Here is a 24232-nt window from a genome sequence, read left to right as displayed (position 1 = left end):
AACAGAGGTGCTGAATCAGAGGGGCTGAATCAGAGGGGCTGAATCAGAGGGGCTGAAACAGAGGGTGAGAAACAGAGGGGCTCAAATAGAGGGTCTGAATCAGAGGGCGAGAAACAGAGGGGCTGAAACAGAGATTGAGAAACAGAGGGTCTGAAACAGAGATCGAGAAACAGAGGGGCTGAAACAGAGGGGCTGAAACAGAGGGGCTGAAACAGAGGGCGAGAAACAGAGGGGCTGAAACAGAAGGCGAAAAACAGAGGGGCTGAAACAGAGGGGCTGAAACAGAGGGCGAGAAACAGAGGGGCTGAAACAGAGGGGCGGGAAACAGAGGTGCTGAATCAGAGGGGCTGAATCAGAGGGGCTGAAACAGAGAGCCTGAAACAGAGGGCGAGAAACAGAGGGGCTGAAACAGAGGGGCTGAAACAGAGGGGCTGAAACAGACGGGCTGAAACAGAGAGCCTGAAACAGAGGGCGAGAAACAGAGGGGCTGAAACAGAGGGCAAAAAACAGAGGGGCTGAAGCAGAGGGCGAGAAACAGAGGGTGAGAAACAGAGGGCGAGAAACAGAGGGGATGAAACAGAGGGGCTGAAACAGAGGTGCTGAAACAGAGGGGCTGAAACAGAGGGGCTGAATCAGAGGGGCTGAAACAGATGGCGAGAAACAGAGGGGCTGAAACAGAGGGCGAGAAACAGAGGGGCTGAAACAGAGGGGCTGAAACTGAGGGGCTGAAACAGAGGGGCTGAAACAGAGGGGCTGAAACAGAGGGGTTGAAACAGAGGGGCTGAAACAGAGGGAGAGAAACAGAGGGGCTGAAACAGAGGGCGAGAAACAGAGGGTCTGAAACAGAGGGGCGGGAAACAGAGGTGCTGAATCAGAGGGGCTGAATCAGATGGGCTGATTCAGAGGGGCTGAATCAGAGGGGCTGAATCAGAGGGGCTGAAACAGAGGGTGTGAAACAGAGGGGCTGAAACAGAGGGGCTGATTCAGAGGGCGAGAAACAGAGGGGCTGAAACAGAGGGCGAGAAACAGAGGGGCTGAAACAGAGGGGCTGAAACAGAGGGGCTGAATCAGAGGGGCTGATTTAGAGGGGCTGAAACAGAGGGGCTGAATCAGCGGGGCTGAAACAGAGGGCGAAAAACAGAGGGGCTGAAACAGAGGGCGAGAAACAGAGGGGCAGAAACAGAGGGCGAGAAACAGAGGGGCTGAAACAGAGGGGCTGAAACAGAGGGCGAGAAACAGAGGGGCAGAAACAGTGGGCGAGAAACAGAGGGGCTGAAACAGAGGGGCTGAAACAGAGGTGCTGAAACAGAGTGCGAGAAACAGAGGGGCTGAAACAGAGGGGCAGAAACAGAGGGCGAGAAACAGAGGGGCTGAACCAGAGGGCGAGAAACAGAGGGGCTGAAACAGTGGGCAAGAAACAGAGGGCGAGAAACAGAGGGACTGAAACAGAGGGGCTGAAACAGAGGGGCTGAAACAGAGGGCGAGAAACAGAGGGGCTGAAACAGAGGGCGAGAAACAGAGGGGCTGAAACAGAGAGCGGTAAACAGAGGGGTTGAAACAGAGGTGCTGAAACAGAGGGCGAGAAACAGAGGGGCTGAAACACAGGGCGAGAAACAGAGGGGCTGAAACAGAGGGCGAGAAACAGAGGGGCTGAATCAGAGGGCGAGAAACAGAGTTGCTGAAACAGAGGGGCTGAAACAGAGGGGCTGAAACAGAGGGCGAGAAACAGAGGGGCTGAAACAGAAGGCGAAAAACAGAGGGGCTGAAACAGAGGGGCTGAAACAGAGGGCGAGAAACAGAGGGGCTGAAACAGAGGGGCGGGAAACAGAGGTGCTGAATCAGAGGGGCTGAATCAGAGGGGCTGAATCAGAGGGGCTGAAAAAGAGGGTGAGAAACAGAGGGGCTGAAACAGAGGGGCTGAATCAGAAGGCGAGAAACAGAGGGGCTGAAACAGAGGGCGAGAAACAGAGGGGCTGAAACAGAGATCGAGAAACAGAGGGGCTGAAACAGAGGGGCTGAATCAGAGGGGCTGAATCAGAGGGGCTGATTCAGAGGGGCTGAAACAGAGGCGCTGAATCAGCGGGGCCGAAACAGAGGGCGAAAAACAGAGGGGCTGAAACAGAGGGCGAGAAACAGAGGGGCTGAAACAGAGGGGCTGAAACAGAGGGATAGAAACAGAGGGGCGGAAACAGTGGGCGAAATACAGAGGGGCTGAAACAGAGGGGCTGAAACAGAGGGGCTGAAACAGAGGGCGAGAAACAGAGGGGCTGAAACAGAGGGCGAGAAACAGAGGGGCTGAAACAGAGGGGCTGAAACAGAGGGGCTGAAACAGAGGGCGAGAAACAGAGGGGCTGAACCAGAGGGCGAGAAACAGAGGGGCTGAAACAGAGGGGCTGAAAAAGAGGGGCAGAAACAGAGGGCGAGAAACAGAGGGGCTGAAACAGAGGGCGAGAAACAGAGGGGCTGAAACAGAGGGGCTGAAACAGAGGGCGAGAAACAGAGGGGCTGAACCAGAGGGCGAGAAACAGAGGGGCTGAAACAGTGGGCAAGAAACAGAGGGCGAGAAACAGAGGGACTGAAACAGAGGGGCTGAAACAGTGGGGCTAAAACAGAGGGCGAGAAACAGAGGGGATGAAACAGAGGGGCTGAAACAGAGGTGCTGAAACAGAGGGCGAGAAACAGAGGGGCTGAAACACAGGGCGAGAAACAGAGGGGGTGAAACAGAGGGCGAGAAACAGAGGTGCTGAAACAAAGGGGCTGAAACAGAGGGGCTGAAACAGACGGTGAGAAACAGAGGGGCTGAAACAGAAGGCGAAAAACAGAGGGGCTGAAACAGAGGGGCTGAAACAGAGGGGCTTAAACAGTGGGCGAGAAACAGAGGGGCTGAAACAGAGGGGCGGGAAACAGAGGTGTTGAATCAGAGGGGCTGAATCAGAGGGGCTGAATCAGAGGGGCTGAAACAGAGGGTGAGAAACAGAGGGGCTGAAACAGAGGGGCTGAATCAGAGGGCGAGAAACAGAGGGGCTGAAACAGAGGGCGAGAAACAGAGGGGCTGAAACAGAGATCGAGAAACAGAGGGGCTGAAACAGAGGGGCTGAAACAGAGAGCGTGAAACAGAGGGGCTGAAACAGAGGGGCTGAATCAGAGGGCGAGAAACAGAGGGGCTGAAACAGAGGGCGAGAAACAGAGGGGCTGAAACAGAGATCGAGAAACAGAGGGGCTGAAACAGAGGGGCTGAAACAGAGAGCGTGAAACAGAGGGGCTGAAACAGAGGGGCTGAAACAGAGGTGCTGAAACAGAGGGCGAGAAACAGAGGGGCTGAAACACAGGGCGAGAAACAGAGGGGGTGAAACAGAGGCCGAGAAACAGAGGGGCTGAAACAGAGGGGCTGAAACAGAGGGGCTGAAACAGAGGGGCTGAAACAGAGGGCGAGAAACATAGGGGCTGAAACAGAAGGCGAAAAACAGAGGGGCTGAAACAGAGGGGCTGAAACAGAGGGGCTGAAACAGAGGGCGAGAAACAGTGGGGCTGAAACAGAGGGCGAGAAACAGAGGGGCTGAAACAGAGATCGAGAAACAGAGGGGCTGAAACAGAGTGGCTGAAACAGAGGGGCTGAAACAGAGGGGCTGAATCAGAGGGGCTGAAACAGTGGGGCTGAAACAGAGGGCAAGAAACAAAGGGGCTGAAACAGCGGGCGAGAAACAGAGGGCGAGAAACAGAGGGGCTGAAACAGAGGGGCTGAAACAGAGGGCGAGAAACAGAGGCGCTGAAACAGAGGGCGAAAAACAGAGGGGCTGAAACAGAGGGGCTGAAACAGAGGGGCTGAAACAGAGGGCGAGAAACAGAGGGGCTGAAACAGAGGGCGAGAAACAGAGGGGCAGAAACAGTGGGCGAGAAACAGAGGGGCTGAAACAGAGGGGCTGAAACAGAGGTGCTGAAACAGAGTGCGAGAAACAGAGGGGCTGAAACAGAGGGGCATAAACAGAGGGGCTGAAACAGTGGGCAAGAAACAGAGGGCGAGAAACAGAGGGACTGAAACAGAGGGGCTGAAACAGAGGGGCTGAAACAGAGGGCGAGAAACAGAGGGGCTGAAACAGAGGGCGAGAAACAGAGGGGCTGAAACAGAGAGCGGTAAACAGAGGGGTTGAAACAGAGGTGCTGAAACAGAGGGCGAGAAACAGAGGGGCTGAACCAGAGGGCGAGAAACAGAGGGGCTGAAACAGTGGAAAAGAAACAGAGGGCGAGAAACAGAGGGACTGAAACAGAGGGGCTGAAACAGAGGGGCTGAAACAGAGGGCGAGAAACAGAGGGGCTGAAACAGAGGGCGAGAAACAGAGGGGCTGAAACAGAGAGCCGTAAACAGAGGGGTTGAAACAGAGGGGCTGAAACAGAGGGCGAGAAACAGAGGGGCTGAAACACAGGGCGAGAAACAGAGGGGCTGAAACAGAGGGCGAGAAACAGAGGGGCTGAATCAGAGGGCGAGAAACAGAGGGGCTGAAACAGAGGGGCTGAAACAGAGGGGCTGAAACAGAGGGCGAGAAACAGAGGGGCTGAAACAGAGGGGCTGAAACAGAGGGCGAGAAACAGAGGGGCTGAAACAGAGGGGCGGGAAACAGAGGTGCTGAATCAGAGGGGCTGAATCAGAGGGGCTGAATCAGAGGGGCTGAAACAGAGGGTGAGAAACAGAGGGGCTGAAACAGAGGGGCTGAATCAGAAGGCGAGAAACAGAGGGGCTGAAACAGAGGGCGAGAAACAGAGGGGCTGAAACAGAGATCGAGAAACAGAGGGGCTGAAACAGAGGGGCTGAAAGAGAGGGGCTGAATCAGAGGGGCTGATTCAGAGGGGCTGAAACAGAGGCGCTGAATCAGCGGGGCCGAAACAGAGGGCGAAAAACAGAGGGGCTGAAACAGAGGGCGAGAAACAGAGGGGCTGAAACAGAGGGGCTGAAACAGAGGGATAGAAACAGAGGGGCGGAAACAGTGGGCGAAAAACAGAGGGGCTGAAACAGAGGGGCTGAAACAGAGGGGCTGAAACAGAGGGCGAGAAACAGAGGGGCTGAAACAGAGGGCGAGAAACAGAGGGGCTGAAACAGAGGGGCTGAAACAGAGGGGCTGAAACAGACGGGCTGAAACAGAGAGCCTGAAACAGAGTGCGAGAAACAGAGGCGCTGAAACAGAGGGCGAAAAACAGAGGGGCTGAAACAGAGGGCGAGAAACAGAGGGTTAGAAACAGAGGGTGAGAAACAGAGGGGCTGAAACAGAGGGTGAGAAACAGAGGGGCTGAAACAGAGGGGCTGAAACAGAGGGGCTGAATCAGAGGGCGAGAAACAGAGGGGCTGAAACAGAGGGCGAAAAACGGAGGGGCTGAAACAGAGGGGCTGAAACAGAGGGGCTGAATCAGAGGGCGAGAAACAGAGGGGCTGAAACAGAGGGCGAGAAACAGAGGGGCTGAAACAGAGGGCGAGAAACAGAAGGGCTGAAACAGAGGGGCTGAAACAGAGGGGCTGAAACAGAGGGCGAGAAACAGAGGGCGAGAAACAGAGGGGCTGAAACAGAGGGCGAGAAACAGAGGGGCTGCAGCAGAGGGCGAGAAACAGAGGGGCTGAAACAGAGGGCGAGAAACAGAGGGGCTGAAACCGAAGGCGAAAAACAGAGGGGCTGAAACATAGGGGCTGAAACAGAGGGGCTGAAACTGAGGGGCTGAAACAGAGGGGCTGAAACAGAGGGCGAGAAAGAGAGGGGCTGAAACAGCGGGGCGGGAAACAGAGGTGCTGAATCAGATGGGCTGAATGAGAGGGGCTGAATCAGAGGGGCGGAAACAGAGGGTGAGAAACAGAGGGGCTGAAACAGAGGGCGCGAAACAGAGGGGCTGAAACAGAGGGGCTGAAACAGAGGGCGAGAAACAGAGGGGCTGAAACAGAGGGGCTGAAACTGAGGGCGAGAAACAGAGGGGCTGAAACAGAGGGCGAAAAACAGAGGGGCTGAAACAGTGGGCAAGAAACAGAGGGCGAGAAACAGAGGGACTGAAACAGAGGGGCTGAAACAGAGGGGCTGAAACAGAGGGCGAGAAACAGAGGGGCTGAAACAGAGGGCGAGAAACAGAGGGGCTGAAACAGAGAGCGGTAAACAGAGGGGCTGAAACAGAGGTGCTGAAACAGAGGGCGAGAAACAGAGGGGCTGAAACACAGGGCGAGAAACAGAGGGGCTGAAACAGAGGGGCTGAAACAGAGGGGCTGAAACAGAGGGCGAGAAACAGAGGGGCTGAAACAGAAGGCGAAAAACAGAGGGGCTGAAACAGAGGGGCTGAAACAGAGGGCGAGAAACAGAGGGGCTGAAACAGAGGGGCGGGAAACAGAGGTGCTGAATCAGAGGGGCTGAATCAGAGGGGCTGAATCAGAGGGGCTGAAACAGAGGGTGAGAAACAGAGGGGCTCAAATAGAGGGGCTGAATCAGAGGGCGAGAAACAGAGGGGCTGAAACAGAGATCGAGAAACAGAGGGGCTGAAACAGAGATCGAGAAACAGAGGGGCTGAAACAGAGGGGCTGAAACAGAGGGGCTGAAACAGAGGGCGAGAAACAGAGGGGCTGAAACAGAAGGCGAAAAACAGAGGGGCTGAAACAGAGGGGCTGAAACAGAGGGCGAGAAACAGAGGGGCTGAAACAGAGGGGCGGGAAACAGAGGTGCTGAATCAGAGGGGCTGAATCAGAGGGGCTGAAACAGAGAGCCTGAAACAGAGGGCGAGAAACAGAGGGGCTGAAACAGAGGGGCTGAAACAGAGGGGCTGAAACAGACGGGCTGAAACAGAGAGCCTGAAACAGAGGGCGAGAAACAGAGGGGCTGAAACAGAGGGCAAAAAACAGAGGGGCTGAAACAGAGGGCGAGAAACAGAGGGTGAGAAACAGAGGGCGAGAAACAGAGGGGATGAAACAGAGGGGCTGAAACAGAGGTGCTGAAACAGAGGGGCTGAAACAGAGGGGCTGAATCAGAGGGGCTGAAACAGATGGCGAGAAACAGAGGGGCTGAAACAGAGGGCGAGAAACAGAGGGGCTGAAACAGAGGGGCTGAAACTGAGGGGCTGAAACAGAGGGGCTGAAACAGAGGGGCTGAAACAGAGGGGTTGAAACAGAGGGGCTGAAACAGAGGGAGAGAAACAGAGGGGCTGAAACAGAGGGCGAGAAACAGAGGGTCTGAAACAGAGGGGCGGGAAACAGAGGTGCTGAATCAGAGGGGCTGAATCAGATGGGCTGATTCAGAGGGGCTGAATCAGAGGGGCTGAATCAGAGGGGCTGAAACAGAGGGTGTGAAACAGAGGGGCTGAAACAGAGGGGCTGATTCAGAGGGCGAGAAACAGAGGGGCTGAAACAGAGGGCGAGAAACAGAGGGGCTGAAACAGAGGGGCTGAAACAGAGGGGCTGAATCAGAGGGGCTGATTTAGAGGGGCTGAAACAGAGGGGCTGAATCAGCGGGGCTGAAACAGAGGGCGAAAAACAGAGGGGCTGAAACAGAGGGCGAGAAACAGAGGGGCAGAAACAGAGGGCGAGAAACAGAGGGGCTGAAACAGAGGGGCTGAAACAGAGGGCGAGAAACAGAGGGGCAGAAACAGTGGGCGAGAAACAGAGGGGCTGAAACAGAGGGGCTGAAACAGAGGTGCTGAAACAGAGTGCGAGAAACAGAGGGGCTGAAACAGAGGGGCAGAAACAGAGGGCGAGAAACAGAGGGGCTGAACCAGAGGGCGAGAAACAGAGGGGCTGAAACAGTGGGCAAGAAACAGAGGGCGAGAAACAGAGGGACTGAAACAGAGGGGCTGAAACAGAGGGGCTGAAACAGAGGGCGAGAAACAGAGGGGCTGAAACAGAGGGCGAGAAACAGAGGGGCTGAAACAGAGAGCGGTAAACAGAGGGGTTGAAACAGAGGTGCTGAAACAGAGGGCGAGAAACAGAGGGGCTGAAACACAGGGCGAGAAACAGAGGGGCTGAAACAGAGGGCGAGAAACAGAGGGGCTGAATCAGAGGGCGAGAAACAGAGGGGCTGAAACAGAGGGGCTGAAACAGAGGGGCTGAAACAGAGGGCGAGAAACAGAGGGGCTGAAACAGAAGGCGAAAAACAGAGGGGCTGAAACAGAGGGGCTGAAACAGAGGGCGAGAAACAGAGGGGCTGAAACAGAGGGGCGGGAAACAGAGGTGCTGAATCAGAGGGGCTGAATCAGAGGGGCTGAATCAGAGGGGCTGAAAAAGAGGGTGAGAAACAGAGGGGCTGAAACAGAGGGGCTGAATCAGAAGGCGAGAAACAGAGGGGCTGAAACAGAGGGCGAGAAACAGAGGGGCTGAAACAGAGATCGAGAAACAGAGGGGCTGAAACAGAGGGGCTGAAACAGAGGGGCTGAATCAGAGGGGCTGATTCAGAGGGGCTGAAACAGAGGCGCTGAATCAGCGGGGCCGAAACAGAGGGCGAAAAACAGAGGGGCTGAAACAGAGGGCGAGAAACAGAGGGGCTGAAACAGAGGGGCTGAAACAGAGGGATAGAAACAGAGGGGCGGAAACAGTGGGCGAAATACAGAGGGGCTGAAACAGAGGGGCTGAAACAGAGGGGCTGAAACAGAGGGCGAGAAACAGAGGGGCTGAAACAGAGGGCGAGAAACAGAGGGGCTGAAACAGAGGGGCTGAAACAGAGGGGCTGAAACAGAGGGCGAGAAACAGAGGGGCTGAACCAGAGGGCGAGAAACAGAGGGGCTGAAACAGAGGGGCTGAAAAAGAGGGGCAGAAACAGAGGGCGAGAAACAGAGGGGCTGAAACAGAGGGCGAGAAAAAGAGGGGCTGAAACAGAGGGGCTGAAACAGAGGGCGAGAAACAGAGGGGCTGAACCAGAGGGCGAGAAACAGAGGGGCTGAAACAGTGGGCAAGAAACAGAGGGCGAGAAACAGAGGGACTGAAACAGAGGGGCTGAAACAGTGGGGCTAAAACAGAGGGCGAGAAACAGAGGGGATGAAACAGAGGGGCTGAAACAGAGGTGCTGAAACAGAGGGCGAGAAACAGAGGGGCTGAAACACAGGGCGAGAAACAGAGGGGGTGAAACAGAGGGCGAGAAACAGAGGTGCTGAAACAAAGGGGCTGAAACAGAGGGGCTGAAACAGACGGTGAGAAACAGAGGGGCTGAAACAGAAGGCGAAAAACAGAGGGGCTGAAACAGAGGGGCTGAAACAGAGGGGCTGAAACAGAGGGGCTTAAACAGTGGGCGAGAAACAGAGGGGCTGAAACAGAGGGGCGGGAAACAGAGGTGTTGAATCAGAGGGGCTGAATCAGAGGGGCTGAATCAGAGGGGCTGAAACAGAGGGTGAGAAACAGAGGGGCTGAAACAGAGGGGCTGAATCAGAGGGCGAGAAACAGAGGGGCTGAAACAGAGGGCGAGAAACAGAGGGGCTGAAACAGAGATCGAGAAACAGAGGGGCTGAAACAGAGGGGCTGAAACAGAGAGCGTGAAACAGAGGGGCTGAAACAGAGGGGCTGAAACAGAGGTGCTGAAACAGAGGGCGAGAAACAGAGGGGCTGAAACACAGGGCGAGAAACAGAGGGGGTGAAACAGAGGCCGAGACACAGACGGGCTGAAACAGAGGGGCTGAAACAGAGGGGCTGAAACAGAGGGGCTGAAACAGAGGGCGAGAAACAGAGGGGCTGAAACAGAGGGGCTGAAACAGAGGGGCTGAAACAGAGGGCGAGAAACAGTGGGGCTGAAACAGAGGGCGAGAAACAGAGGGGCTGAAACAGAGATCGAGAAACAGAGGGGCTGAAACAGAGTGGCTGAAACAGAGGGGCTGAAACAGAGGGGCTGAATCAGAGGGGCTGAAACAGTGGGGCTGAAACAGAGGGCAAGAAACAAAGGGGCTGAAACAGCGGGCGAGAAACAGAGGGCGAGAAACGGAGGGGCTGAAACAGAGGGGCTGAAACAGAGGGCGAGAAACAGAGGCGCTGAAACAGAGGGCGAAAAACAGAGGGTGAGAAACAGAGGGTGAGAAACAGAGGGGATGAAACAGAGGGGCTGAAACAGAGGGGCTGAAACAGAGGGGCTGAAACAGAGGGGCTGAATCAGAGGGCGAGAAACAGAGGGTCTGAAACAGAGGGCGAGAAACAGAAGGGCTGAAACAGAGGGGCTGAAACAGAGGGGCTGAAACAGAGGGCGAGAAACAGAGGGGCTGCAGCAGAGGGCGAGAAACAGAGGGGCTGAAACAGAGGGCGAGAAACAGAGGGGCTGAACCAGAGGGGCTGAAACAGAGGGCGAGAAACAGAGGGGCTGAAACAGAGGGCGAGAAACAGAGGGGCTGAAACAGAGGGGCTGAAACAGAGGGGCTGAAACAGAGGGGCTGAAACAGAGGGCGAGAAACAGAGGGGCTGAAACCGAAGGCGAAAAACAGAGGGGCTGAAACAGAGGGGCTGAAACAGAGGGGCTGAAACTGAGGGGCTGAAACAGAGGGGCTGAAACAGAGGGCGAGAAAGAGAGGGGCTGAAACAGCGGGGCGGGAAACAGAGATGCTGAATCAGAGGGGCAGAATCAGAGGGGCTGAATCAGAGGGGCGGAAACAGAGGGTGAGAAACAGAGGGGCTGAAACAGAGGGGCTGAATCAGAGGGCGAGAAACAGAGGGGCTGAAACAGAGGGCGAGAAACAGACGGGCTGAAACAGAGATCGAGAAACAGAGGGGCTGAAACAGAGGGGCTGAAGCAGTGGGGCTGAAACAGAGTGGCTGAATCAGAGGGGCGGAAACAGAGGGTGAGAAACAGAGGGGCTGAAACAGAGGGGCTGAATCAGAGGGCGAGAAACAGAGGGGCTGAAACAGAGGGCGAGAAACAGACGGGCTGAAACAGAGATCGAGAAACAGAGGGGCTGAAACAGAGGGGCTGAAACAGAGGGGCTGAATCAGAGGGGCTGAAACAGAGGGGCTGAAACAGAGGGCAAGAAACAAAGGGGCTGAAACAGCGGGCGAGAAACAGAGGGCGAGAAACAGACGGGCTGAAACAGAGGGGCTGAAACAGACGGGCTGAAACAGTGGGCGAAAAACAAAGGGGCTGAAACAGAGGGCGAGAAACAGAGGGTGAGAAACAGAGGGCGAGAAACAGAGGGGATGAAACAGAGGGGCTGAAACAGAGGGGCTGAAACAGAGGGGCTGAAACAGAGGGGCTGAATCAGAGGGGCTGAAACAGAGGGCGAGAAACAGAGGGGCTGAAACAGAGGGCGAGAAACTGAGGGGCTGAAACAGAGGGGCTGAAACAGAGGGGCTGAAACAGAGGGGCTGAAACAGAGGGCGAGAAACAGAGGGTCTGAAACAGAGGGGCGGGAAACAGAGGTGCTGAATCAGAGGGGCTGAATCAGATGGGCTGAATCAGAGGGGCTGAATCAGAGGGGCTGAATCAGAGGGGCTGAAACAGAGGGTGTGAAACAGAGGGGATGAAACAGAGGGGCTGAAACAGAGGGGCTGAATCAGAGGGCGAGAAATAGAGGGGCTGAAACAGAGGGCGAGAAACAGAGGGGCTGAAACAGAGGGGCTGAATCAGAGGGGCTGATTTTGAGGGGCTGAAACAGAGGGGCTGAATCAGCGGGGCTGAAACAGAGGGCGAAAGACAGAGGGGCTGAAACAGTGGGCGAGAAACAGAGGGGCTGAAACAGAGGGGTGGGAAACAGAGGTGTTGAATCAGAGGGGCTGAATCGGAGGGGCTGAATCAGAGGGGCTGAAACAGAGGGTGAGAAACAGAGGGGCTGAAACAGAGGGGCTGAATCAGAGGGCGAGAAACAGAGGGGCTGAAACAGAGGGCGAGAAACAGAGGGGCTGAAACAGAGATCGAGAAACAGAGGGGCTGAAACAGAGGGGCTGAAACAGAGAGCGTGAAACAGAGGGGCTGAAACAGAGGGGCTGAAACAGAGGGCGAGAAACAGAGGGGCTGAAACAGAGGGCGAGAAACAGAGGGGCTGAAACAGAGAGCGGTAAACAGAGGGGTTGAAACAGAGGTGCTGAAACAGAGGGCGAGAAACAGAGGGGCTGAACCAGAGGGCGAGAAACAGAGGGGCTGAAACAGTGGAAAAGAAACAGAGGGCGAGAAACAGAGGGACTGAAACAGAGGGGCTGAAACAGAGGGGCTGAAACAGAGGGCGAGAAACAGAGGGGCTGAAACAGAGAGCGGTAAACAGAGGGGTTGAAACAGAGGGGCTGAAACAGAGGGCGAGAAACAGAGGGGCTGAAACACAGGGCGAGAAACAGAGGGGCTGAAACAGAGGGCGAGAAACAGAGGGGCTGAATCAGAGGGCGAGAAACAGAGGGGCTGAAACAGAGGGGCTGAAACAGAGGGGCTGAAACAGAGGGCGAGAAACAGAGGGGCTGAAACAGAGGGGCTGAAACAGAGGGCGAGAAACAGAGGGGCTGAAACAGAGGGGCGGGAAACAGAGGTGCTGAATCAGAGGGGCTGAATCAGAGGGGCTGAATCAGAGGGGCTGAAAAAGAGGGTGAGAAACAGAGGGGCTGAAACAGAGGGGCTGAATCAGAAGGCGAGAAACAGAGGGGCTGAAACAGAGGGCGAGAAACAGAGGGGCTGAAACAGAGATCGAGAAACAGAGGGGCTGAAACAGAGGGGCTGAAAGAGAGGGGCTGAATCAGAGGGGCTGATTCAGAGGGGCCGAAACAGAGGCGCTGAATCAGCGGGGCCGAAACAGAGGGCGAAAAACAGAGCGGCTGAAACAGAGGGCGAGAAACAGAGGGGCTGAAACAGAGGGGCTGAAACAGAGGGATAGAAACAGAGGGGCGGAAACAGTGGGCGAAAAACAGAGGGGCTGAAACAGAGGGGCTGAAACAGAGGGGCTGAAACAGAGGGCGAGAAACAGAGGGGCTGAAACAGAGGGCGAGAAACAGAGGGGCTGAAACAGAGGGGCTGAAACAGAGGGGCTGAAACAGACGGGCTGAAACAGAGAGCCTGAAACAGAGTGCGAGAAACAGAGGCGCTGAAACAGAGGGCGAAAAACAGAGGGGCTGAAACAGAGGGCGAGAAACAGAGGGTTAGAAACAGAGGGTGAGAAACAGAGGGGCTGAAACAGAGGGTGAGAAACAGAGGGGCTGAAACAGAGGGGCTGAAACAGAGGGGCTGAATCAGAGGGCGAGAAACAGAGGGGCTGAAACAGAGGGCGAAAAACGGAGGGGCTGAAACAGAGGGGCTGAAACAGAGGGGCTGAAACAGAGGGGTTGAATCAGAGGGCGAGAAACAGAGGGGCTGAAACAGAGGGCGAGAAACAGAGGGGCTGAAACAGAGGGCGAGAAACAGAAGGGCTGAAACAGAGGGGCTGAAACAGAGGGGCTGAAACAGAGGGCGAGAAACAGAGGGCGAGAAACAGAGGGGCTGAAACAGAGGGCGAGAAACAGAGGGGCTGCAGCAGAGGGCGAGAAACAGAGGGGCTGAAACAGAGGGCGAGAAACAGAGGGGCTGAAACCGAAGGCGAAAAACAGAGGGGCTGAAACATAGGGGCTGAAACAGAGGGGCTGAAACTGAGGGGCTGAAACAGAGGGGCTGAAACAGAGGGCGAGAAAGAGAGGGGCTGAAACAGCGGGGCGGGAAACAGAGGTGCTGAATCAGAGGGGCTGAATCAGAGGGGCTGAATGAGAGGGGCTGAATCAGAGGGGCGGAAACAGAGGGTGAGAAACAGAGGGGCTGAAACAAAGGGGCTGAATCAGAGGGCGAGAAACAGAGGGGCTGAAACAGAGGGCGCGAAACAGAGGGGCTGAAACAGAGGGGCTGAAACAGAGGGCGAGAAACAGAGGGGCTGAAACAGAGGGGCTGAAACTGAGGGCGAGAAACAGAGGGGCTGAAACAGAGGGCGAAAAACAGAGGGGCTGAAACAGTGGGCAAGAAACAGAGGGCGAGAAACAGAGGGACTGAAACAGAGGGGCTGAAACAGAGGGGCTGAAACAGAGGGCGAGAAACAGAGGGGCTGAAACAGAGGGCGAGAAACAGAGGGGCTGAAACAGAGAGCGGTAAACAGAGGGGCTGAAACAGAGGTGCTGAAACAGAGGGCGAGAAACAGAGGGGCTGAAACACAGGGCGAGAAACAGAGGGGCTGAAACAGAGGGCGAGAAACAGAGGGGCTGAATCAGAGGGCGAGAAACAGAGGGGCTGAAACAGAGGGGCTGAAACAGAGGGGCTGAAACAGAGGGCGAGAAACAGAGGGGCTGAAACAGAAGGCGAAAAACAGAGGGGCTGAAACAGAGGGGCTGAAACAGAGGGCGAGAAACAGAGGGGCTGAAACAGAGGGGCGGGAAACAGAGGTGCTGAATCAGAGGGGCTGAATCAGAGGGGCTGAATCAGAGGGGCTGAAACAGAGGGTGAGAAACAGAGGGGCTCAAATAGAGGGTCTGAATCAGAGGGCGAGAAACAGAGGGGCTGAAACAGAGATTGAGAAACAGAGGGTCTGAAACAGAGATCGAGAAACAGAGGGGCTGAAACAGAGGGGCTGAAACAGAGGGGCTGAAACAGAGGGCGAGAAACAGAGGGGCTGAAACAGAAGGCGAAAAACAGAGGGGCTGAAACAGAGGGGCTGAAACAGAGGGCGAGAAACAGAGGGGCTGAAACAGAGGGGCGGGAAACAGAGGTGCTGAATCAGAGGGGCTGAATCAGAGGGGCTGAAACAGAGAGCCTGAAACAGAGGGCGAGAAACAGAGGGGCTGAAACAGAGGGGCTGAAACAGAGGGGCTGAAACAGACGGGCTGAAACAGAGAGCCTGAAACAGAGGGCGAGAAACAGAGGGGCTGAAACAGAGGGCAAAAAACAGAGGGGCTGAAGCAGAGGGCGAGAAACAGAGGGTGAGAAACAGAGGGCGAGAAACAGAGGGGATGAAACAGAGGGGCTGAAACAGAGGTGCTGAAACAGAGGGGCTGAAACAGAGGGGCTGAATCAGAGGGGCTGAAACAGATGGCGAGAAACAGAGGGGCTGAAACAGAGGGCGAGAAACAGAGGGGCTGAAACAGAGGGGCTGAAACTGAGGGGCTGAAACAGAGGGGCTGAAACAGAGGGGCTGAAACAGAGGGGTTGAAACAGAGGGGCTGAAACAGAGGGAGAGAAACAGAGGGGCTGAAACAGAGGGCGAGAAACAGAGGGTCTGAAACAGAGGGGCGGGAAACAGAGGTGCTGAATCAGAGGGGCTGAATCAGATGGGCTGATTCAGAGGGGCTGAATCAGAGGGGCTGAATCAGAGGGGCTGAAACAGAGGGTGTGAAACAGAGGGGCTGAAACAGAGGGGCTGATTCAGAGGGCGAGAAACAGAGGGGCTGAAACAGAGGGCGAGAAACAGAGGGGCTGAAACAGAGGGGCTGAAACAGAGGGGCTGAATCAGAGGGGCTGATTTAGAGGGGCTGAAACAGAGGGGCTGAATCAGCGGGGCTGAAACAGAGGGCGAAAAACAGAGGGGCTGAAACAGAGGGCGAGAAACAGAGGGGCAGAAACAGAGGGCGAGAAACAGAGGGGCTGAAACAGAGGGGCTGAAACAGAGGGCGAGAAACAGAGGGGCAGAAACAGTGGGCGAGAAACAGAGGGGCTGAAACAGAGGGGCTGAAACAGAGGTGCTGAAACAGAGTGCGAGAAACAGAGGGGCTGAAACAGAGGGGCAGAAACAGAGGGCGAGAAACAGAGGGGCTGAACCAGAGGGCGAGAAACAGAGGGGCTGAAACAGTGGGCAAGAAACAGAGGGCGAGAAACAGAGGGACTGAAACAGAGGGGCTGAAACAGAGGGGCTGAAACAGAGGGCGAGAAACAGAGGGGCTGAAACAGAGGGCGAGAAACAGAGGGGCTGAAACAGAGAGCGGTAAACAGAGGGGTTGAAACAGAGGTGCTGAAACAGAGGGCGAGAAACAGAGGGGCTGAAACACAGGGCGAGAAACAGAGGGGCTGAAACAGAGGGCGAGAAACAGAGGGGCTGAATCAGAGGGCGAGAAACAGAGTTGCTGAAACAGAGGGGCTGAAACAGAGGGGCTGAAACAGAGGGCGAGAAACAGAGGGGCTGAAACAGAAGGCGAAAAACAGAGGGGCTGAAACAGAGGGGCTGAAACAGAGGGCGAGAAACAGAGGGGCTGAAACAGAGGGGCGGGAAACAGAGGTGCTGAATCAGAGGGGCTGAATCAGAGGGGCTGAATCAGAGGGGCTGAAAAAGAGGGTGAGAAACAGAGGGGCTGAAACAGAGGGGCTGAATCAGAAGGCGAGAAACAGAGGGGCTGAAACAGAGGGCGAGAAACAGAGGGGCTGAAACAGAGATCGAGAAACAGAGGGGCTGAAACAGAGGGGCTGAATCAGAGGGGCTGAATCAGAGGGGCTGATTCAGAGGGGCTGAAACAGAGGCGCTGAATCAGCGGGGCCGAAACAGAGGGCGAAAAACAGAGGGGCTGAAACAGAGGGCGAGAAACAGAGGGGCTGAAACAGAGGGGCTGAAACAGAGGGATAGAAACAGAGGGGCGGAAACAGTGGGCGAAATACAGAGGGGCTGAAACAGAGGGGCTGAAACAGAGGGGCTGAAACAGAGGGCGAGAAACAGAGGGGCTGAAACAGAGGGCGAGAAACAGAGGGGCTGAAACAGAGGGGCTGAAACAGAGGGGCTGAAACAGAGGGCGAGAAACAGAGGGGCTGAACCAGAGGGCGAGAAACAGAGGGGCTGAAACAGAGGGGCTGAAAAAGAGGGGCAGAAACAGAGGGCGAGAAACAGAGGGGCTGAAACAGAGGGCGAGAAACAGAGGGGCTGAAACAGAGGGGCTGAAACAGAGGGCGAGAAACAGAGGGGCTGAACCAGAGGGCGAGAAACAGAGGGGCTGAAACAGTGGGCAAGAAACAGAGGGCGAGAAACAGAGGGACTGAAACAGAGGGGCTGAAACAGTGGGGCTAAAACAGAGGGCGAGAAACAGAGGGGATGAAACAGAGGGGCTGAAACAGAGGTGCTGAAACAGAGGGCGAGAAACAGAGGGGCTGAAACACAGGGCGAGAAACAGAGGGGGTGAAACAGAGGGCGAGAAACAGAGGTGCTGAAACAAAGGGGCTGAAACAGAGGGGCTGAAACAGACGGTGAGAAACAGAGGGGCTGAAACAGAAGGCGAAAAACAGAGGGGCTGAAACAGAGGGGCTGAAACAGAGGGGCTTAAACAGTGGGCGAGAAACAGAGGGGCTGAAACAGAGGGGCGGGAAACAGAGGTGTTGAATCAGAGGGGCTGAATCAGAGGGGCTGAATCAGAGGGGCTGAAACAGAGGGTGAGAAACAGAGGGGCTGAAACAGAGGGGCTGAATCAGAGGGCGAGAAACAGAGGGGCTGAAACAGAGGGCGAGAAACAGAGGGGCTGAAACAGAGATCGAGAAACAGAGGGGCTGAAACAGAGGGGCTGAAACAGAGAGCGTGAAACAGAGGGGCTGAAACAGAGGGGCTGAATCAGAGGGCGAGAAACAGAGGGGCTGAAACAGAGGGCGAGAAACAGAGGGGCTGAAACAGAGATCGAGAAACAGAGGGGCTGAAACAGAGGGGCTGAAACAGAGAGCGTGAAACAGAGGGGCTGAAACAGAGGGGCTGAAACAGAGGTGCTGAAACAGAGGGCGAGAAACAGAGGGGCTGAAACACAGGGCGAGAAACAGAGGGGGTGAAACAGAGGCCGAGAAACAGAGGGGCTGAAACAGAGGGGCTGAAACAGAGGGGCTGAAACAGAGGGGCTGAAACAGAGGGCGAGAAACATAGGGGCTGAAACAGAAGGCGAAAAACAGAGGGGCTGAAACAGAGGGGCTGAAACAGAGGGGCTGAAACAGAGGGCGAGAAACAGTGGGGCTGAAACAGAGGGCGAGAAACAGAGGGGCTGAAACAGAGATCGAGAAACAGAGGGGCTGAAACAGAGTGGCTGAAACAGAGGGGCTGAAACAGAGGGGCTGAATCAGAGGGGCTGAAACAGTGGGGCTGAAACAGAGGGCAAGAAACAAAGGGGCTGAAACAGCGGGCGAGAAACAGAGGGCGAGAAACAGAGGGGCTGAAACAGAGGGGCTGAAACAGAGGGCGAGAAACAGAGGCGCTGAAACAGAGGGCGAAAAACAGAGGGGCTGAAACAGAGGGGCTGAAACAGAGGGGCTGAAACAGAGGGCGAGAAACAGAGGGGCTGAAACAGAGGGCGAGAAACAGAGGGGCAGAAACAGTGGGCGAGAAACAGAGGGGCTGAAACAGAGGGGCTGAAACAGAGGTGCTGAAACAGAGTGCGAGAAACAGAGGGGCTGAAACAGAGGGGCATAAACAGAGGGGCTGAAACAGTGGGCAAGAAACAGAGGGCGAGAAACAGAGGGACTGAAACAGAGGGGCTGAAACAGAGGGGCTGAAACAGAGGGCGAGAAACAGAGGGGCTGAAACAGAGGGCGAGAAACAGAGGGGCTGAAACAGAGAGCGGTAAACAGAGGGGTTGAAACAGAGGTGCTGAAACAGAGGGCGAGAAACAGAGGGGCTGAACCAGAGGGCGAGAAACAGAGGGGCTGAAACAGTGGAAAAGAAACAGAGGGCGAGAAACAGAGGGACTGAAACAGAGGGGCTGAAACAGAGGGGCTGAAACAGAGGGCGAGAAACAGAGGGGCTGAAACAGAGGGCGAGAAACAGAGGGGCTGAAACAGAGAGCCGTAAACAGAGGGGTTGAAACAGAGGGGCTGAAACAGAGGGCGAGAAACAGAGGGGCTGAAACACAGGGCGAGAAACAGAGGGGCTGAAACAGAGGGCGAGAAACAGAGGGGCTGAATCAGAGGGCGAGAAACAGAGGGGCTGAAACAGAGGGGCTGAAACAGAGGGGCTGAAACAGAGGGCGAGAAACAGAGGGGCTGAAACAGAGGGGCTGAAACAGAGGGCGAGAAACAGAGGGGCTGAAACAGAGGGGCGGGAAACAGAGGTGCTGAATCAGAGGGGCTGAATCAGAGGGGCTGAATCAGAGGGGCTGAAACAGAGGGTGAGAAACAGAGGGGCTGAAACAGAGGGGCTGAATCAGAAGGCGAGAAACAGAGGGGCTGAAACAGAGGGCGAGAAACAGAGGGGCTGAAACAGAGATCGAGAAACAGAGGGGCTGAAACAGAGGGGCTGAAAGAGAGGGGCTGAATCAGAGGGGCTGATTCAGAGGGGCTGAAACAGAGGCGCTGAATCAGCGGGGCCGAAACAGAGGGCGAAAAACAGAGGGGCTGAAACAGAGGGCGAGAAACAGAGGGGCTGAAACAGAGGGGCTGAAACAGAGGGATAGAAACAGAGGGGCGGAAACAGTGGGCGAAAAACAGAGGGGCTGAAACAGAGGGGCTGAAACAGAGGGGCTGAAACAGAGGGCGAGAAACAGAGGGGCTGAAACAGAGGGCGAGAAACAGAGGGGCTGAAACAGAGGGGCTGAAACAGAGGGGCTGAAACAGACGGGCTGAAACAGAGAGCCTGAAACAGAGTGCGAGAAACAGAGGCGCTGAAACAGAGGGCGAAAAACAGAGGGGCTGAAACAGAGGGCGAGAAACAGAGGGTTAGAAACAGAGGGTGAGAAACAGAGGGGCTGAAACAGAGGGTGAGAAACAGAGGGGCTGAAACAGAGGGGCTGAAACAGAGGGGCTGAATCAGAGGGCGAGAAACAGAGGGGCTGAAACAGAGGGCGAAAAACGGAGGGGCTGAAACAGAGGGGCTGAAACAGAGGGGCTGAATCAGAGGGCGAGAAACAGAGGGGCTGAAACAGAGGGCGAGAAACAGAGGGGCTGAAACAGAGGGCGAGAAACAGAAGGGCTGAAACAGAGGGGCTGAAACAGAGGGGCTGAAACAGAGGGCGAGAAACAGAGGGCGAGAAACAGAGGGGCTGAAACAGAGGGCGAGAAACAGAGGGGCTGCAGCAGAGGGCGAGAAACAGAGGGGCTGAAACAGAGGGCGAGAAACAGAGGGGCTGAAACCGAAGGCGAAAAACAGAGGGGCTGAAACATAGGGGCTGAAACAGAGGGGCTGAAACTGAGGGGCTGAAACAGAGGGGCTGAAACAGAGGGCGAGAAAGAGAGGGGCTGAAACAGCGGGGCGGGAAACAGAGGTGCTGAATCAGATGGGCTGAATGAGAGGGGCTGAATCAGAGGGGCGGAAACAGAGGGTGAGAAACAGAGGGGCTGAAACAGAGGGCGCGAAACAGAGGGGCTGAAACAGAGGGGCTGAAACAGAGGGCGAGAAACAGAGGGGCTGAAACAGAGGGGCTGAAACTGAGGGCGAGAAACAGAGGGGCTGAAACAGAGGGCGAAAAACAGAGGGGCTGAAACAGTGGGCAAGAAACAGAGGGCGAGAAACAGAGGGACTGAAACAGAGGGGCTGAAACAGAGGGGCTGAAACAGAGGGCGAGAAACAGAGGGGCTGAAACAGAGGGCGAGAAACAGAGGGGCTGAAACAGAGAGCGGTAAACAGAGGGGCTGAAACAGAGGTGCTGAAACAGAGGGCGAGAAACAGAGGGGCTGAAACACAGGGCGAGAAACAGAGGGGCTGAAACAGAGGGGCTGAAACAGAGGGGCTGAAACAGAGGGCGAGAAACAGAGGGGCTGAAACAGAAGGCGAAAAACAGAGGGGCTGAAACAGAGGGGCTGAAACAGAGGGCGAGAAACAGAGGGGCTGAAACAGAGGGGCGGGAAACAGAGGTGCTGAATCAGAGGGGCTGAATCAGAGGGGCTGAATCAGAGGGGCTGAAACAGAGGGTGAGAAACAGAGGGGCTCAAATAGAGGGGCTGAATCAGAGGGCGAGAAACAGAGGGGCTGAAACAGAGATCGAGAAACAGAGGGGCTGAAACAGAGATCGAGAAACAGAGGGGCTGAAACAGAGGGGCTGAAACAGAGGGGCTGAAACAGAGGGCGAGAAACAGAGGGGCTGAAACAGAAGGCGAAAAACAGAGGGGCTGAAACAGAGGGGCTGAAACAGAGGGCGAGAAACAGAGGGGCTGAAACAGAGGGGCGGGAAACAGAGGTGCTGAATCAGAGGGGCTGAATCAGAGGGGCTGAAACAGAGAGCCTGAAACAGAGGGCGAGAAACAGAGGGGCTGAAACAGAGGGGCTGAAACAGAGGGGCTGAAACAGACGGGCTGAAACAGAGAGCCTGAAACAGAGGGCGAGAAACAGAGGGGCTGAAACAGAGGGCAAAAAACAGAGGGGCTGAAACAGAGGGCGAGAAACAGAGGGTGAGAAACAGAGGGCGAGAAACAGAGGGGATGAAACAGAGGGGCTGAAACAGAGGTGCTGAAACAGAGGGGCTGAAACAGAGGGGCTGAATCAGAGGGGCTGAAACAGATGGCGAGAAACAGAGGGGCTGAAACAGAGGGCGAGAAACAGAGGGGCTGAAACAGAGGGGCTGAAACTGAGGGGCTGAAACAGAGGGGCTGAAACAGAGGGGCTGAAACAGAGGGGTTGAAACAGAGGGGCTGAAACAGAGGGAGAGAAACAGAGGGGCTGAAACAGAGGGCGAGAAACAGAGGGTCTGAAACAGAGGGGCGGGAAACAGAGGTGCTGAATCAGAGGGGCTGAATCAGATGGGCTGATTCAGAGGGGCTGAATCAGAGGGGCTGAATCAGAGGGGCTGAAACAGAGGGTGTGAAACAGAGGGGCTGAAACAGAGGGGCTGATTCAGAGGGCGAGAAACAGAGGGGCTGAAACAGAGGGCGAGAAACAGAGGGGCTGAAACAGAGGGGCTGAAACAGAGGGGCTGAATCAGAGGGGCTGATTTAGAGGGGCTGAAACAGAGGGGCTGAATCAGCGGGGCTGAAACAGAGGGCGAAAAACAGAGGGGCTGAAACAGAGGGCGAGAAACAGAGGGGCAGAAACAGAGGGCGAGAAACAGAGGGGCTGAAACAGAGGGGCTGAAACAGAGGGCGAGAAACAGAGGGGCAGAAACAGTGGGCGAGAAACAGAGGGGCTGAAACAGAGGGGCTGAAACAGAGGTGCTGAAACAGAGTGCGAGAAACAGAGGGGCTGAAACAGAGGGGCAGAAACAGAGGGCGAGAAACAGAGGGGCTGAACCAGAGGGCGAGAAACAGAGGGGCTGAAACAGTGGGCAAGAAACAGAGGGCGAGAAACAGAGGGACTGAAACAGAGGGGCTGAAACAGAGGGGCTGAAACAGAGGGCGAGAAACAGAGGGGCTGAAACAGAGGGCGAGAAACAGAGGGGCTGAAACAGAGAGCGGTAAACAGAGGGGTTGAAACAGAGGTGCTGAAACAGAGGGCGAGAAACAGAGGGGCTGAAACACAGGGCGAGAAACAGAGGGGCTGAAACAGAGGGCGAGAAACAGAGGGGCTGAATCAGAGGGCGAGAAACAGAGGGGCTGAAACAGAGGGGCTGAAACAGAGGGGCTGAAACAGAGGGCGAGAAACAGAGGGGCTGAAACAGAAGGCGAAAAACAGAGGGGCTGAAACAGAGGGGCTGAAACAGAGGGCGAGAAACAGAGGGGCTGAAACAGAGGGGCGGGAAACAGAGGTGCTGAATCAGAGGGGCTGAATCAGAGGGGCTGAATCAGAGGGGCTGAAAAAGAGGGTGAGAAACAGAGGGGCTGAAACAGAGGGGCTGAATCAGAAGGCGAGAAACAGAGGGGCTGAAACAGAGGGCGAGAAACAGAGGGGCTGAAACAGAGATCGAGAAACAGAGGGGCTGAAACAGAGGGGCTGAAACAGAGGGGCTGAATCAGAGGGGCTGATTCAGAGGGGCTGAAACAGAGGCGCTGAATCAGCGGGGCCGAAACAGAGGGCGAAAAACAGAGGGGCTGAAACAGAGGGCGAGAAACAGAGGGGCTGAAACAGAGGGGCTGAAACAGAGGGATAGAAACAGAGGGGCGGAAACAGTGGGCGAAATACAGAGGGGCTGAAACAGAGGGGCTGAAACAGAGGGGCTGAAACAGAGGGCGAGAAACAGAGGGGCTGAAACAGAGGGCGAGAAACAGAGGGGCTGAAACAGAGGGGCTGAAACAGAGGGGCTGAAACAGAGGGCGAGAAACAGAGGGGCTGAACCAGAGGGCGAGAAACAGAGGGGCTGAAACAGAGGGGCTGAAAAAGAGGGGCAGAAACAGAGGGCGAGAAACAGAGGGGCTGAAACAGAGGGCGAGAAAAAGAGGGGCTGAAACAGAGGGGCTGAAACAGAGGGCGAGAAACAGAGGGGCTGAACCAGAGGGCGAGAAACAGAGGGGCTGAAACAGTGGGCAAGAAACAGAGGGCGAGAAACAGAGGGACTGAAACAGAGGGGCTGAAACAGTGGGGCTAAAACAGAGGGCGAGAAACAGAGGGGATGAAACAGAGGGGCTGAAACAGAGGTGCTGAAACAGAGGGCGAGAAACAGAGGGGCTGAAACACAGGGCGAGAAACAGAGGGGGTGAAACAGAGGGCGAGAAACAGAGGTGCTGAAACAAAGGGGCTGAAACAGAGGGGCTGAAACAGACGGTGAGAAACAGAGGGGCTGAAACAGAAGGCGAAAAACAGAGGGGCTGAAACAGAGGGGCTGAAACAGAGGGGCTGAAACAGAGGGGCTTAAACAGTGGGCGAGAAACAGAGGGGCTGAAACAGAGGGGCGGGAAACAGAGGTGTTGAATCAGAGGGGCTGAATCAGAGGGGCTGAATCAGAGGGGCTGAAACAGAGGGTGAGAAACAGAGGGGCTGAAACAGAGGGGCTGAATCAGAGGGCGAGAAACAGAGGGGCTGAAACAGAGGGCGAGAAACAGAGGGGCTGAAACAGAGATCGAGAAACAGAGGGGCTGAAACAGAGGGGCTGAAACAGAGAGCGTGAAACAGAGGGGCTGAAACAGAGGGGCTGAAACAGAGGTGCTGAAACAGAGGGCGAGAAACAGAGGGGCTGAAACACAGGGCGAGAAACAGAGGGGGTGAAACAGAGGCCGAGACACAGACGGGCTGAAACAGAGGGGCTGAAACAGAGGGGCTGAAACAGAGGGGCTGAAACAGAGGGCGAGAAACAGAGGGGCTGAAACAGAGGGGCTGAAACAGAGGGGCTGAAACAGAGGGCGAGAAACAGTGGGGCTGAAACAGAGGGCGAGAAACAGAGGGGCTGAAACAGAGATCGAGAAACAGAGGGGCTGAAACAGAGTGGCTGAAACAGAGGGGCTGAAACAGAGGGGCTGAATCAGAGGGGCTGAAACAGTGGGGCTGAAACAGAGGGCAAGAAACAAAGGGGCTGAAACAGCGGGCGAGAAACAGAGGGCGAGAAACGGAGGGGCTGAAACAGAGGGGCTGAAACAGAGGGCGA

The sequence above is a fragment of the Chiloscyllium punctatum genome, chromosome 35 (assembly GCF_047496795.1).
Source record: "Chiloscyllium punctatum isolate Juve2018m chromosome 35, sChiPun1.3, whole genome shotgun sequence".
Classification (NCBI taxonomy): Eukaryota; Metazoa; Chordata; class Chondrichthyes; order Orectolobiformes; family Hemiscylliidae; genus Chiloscyllium; species Chiloscyllium punctatum.
Note: the sequence above shows the minus strand (reverse complement) of the source record.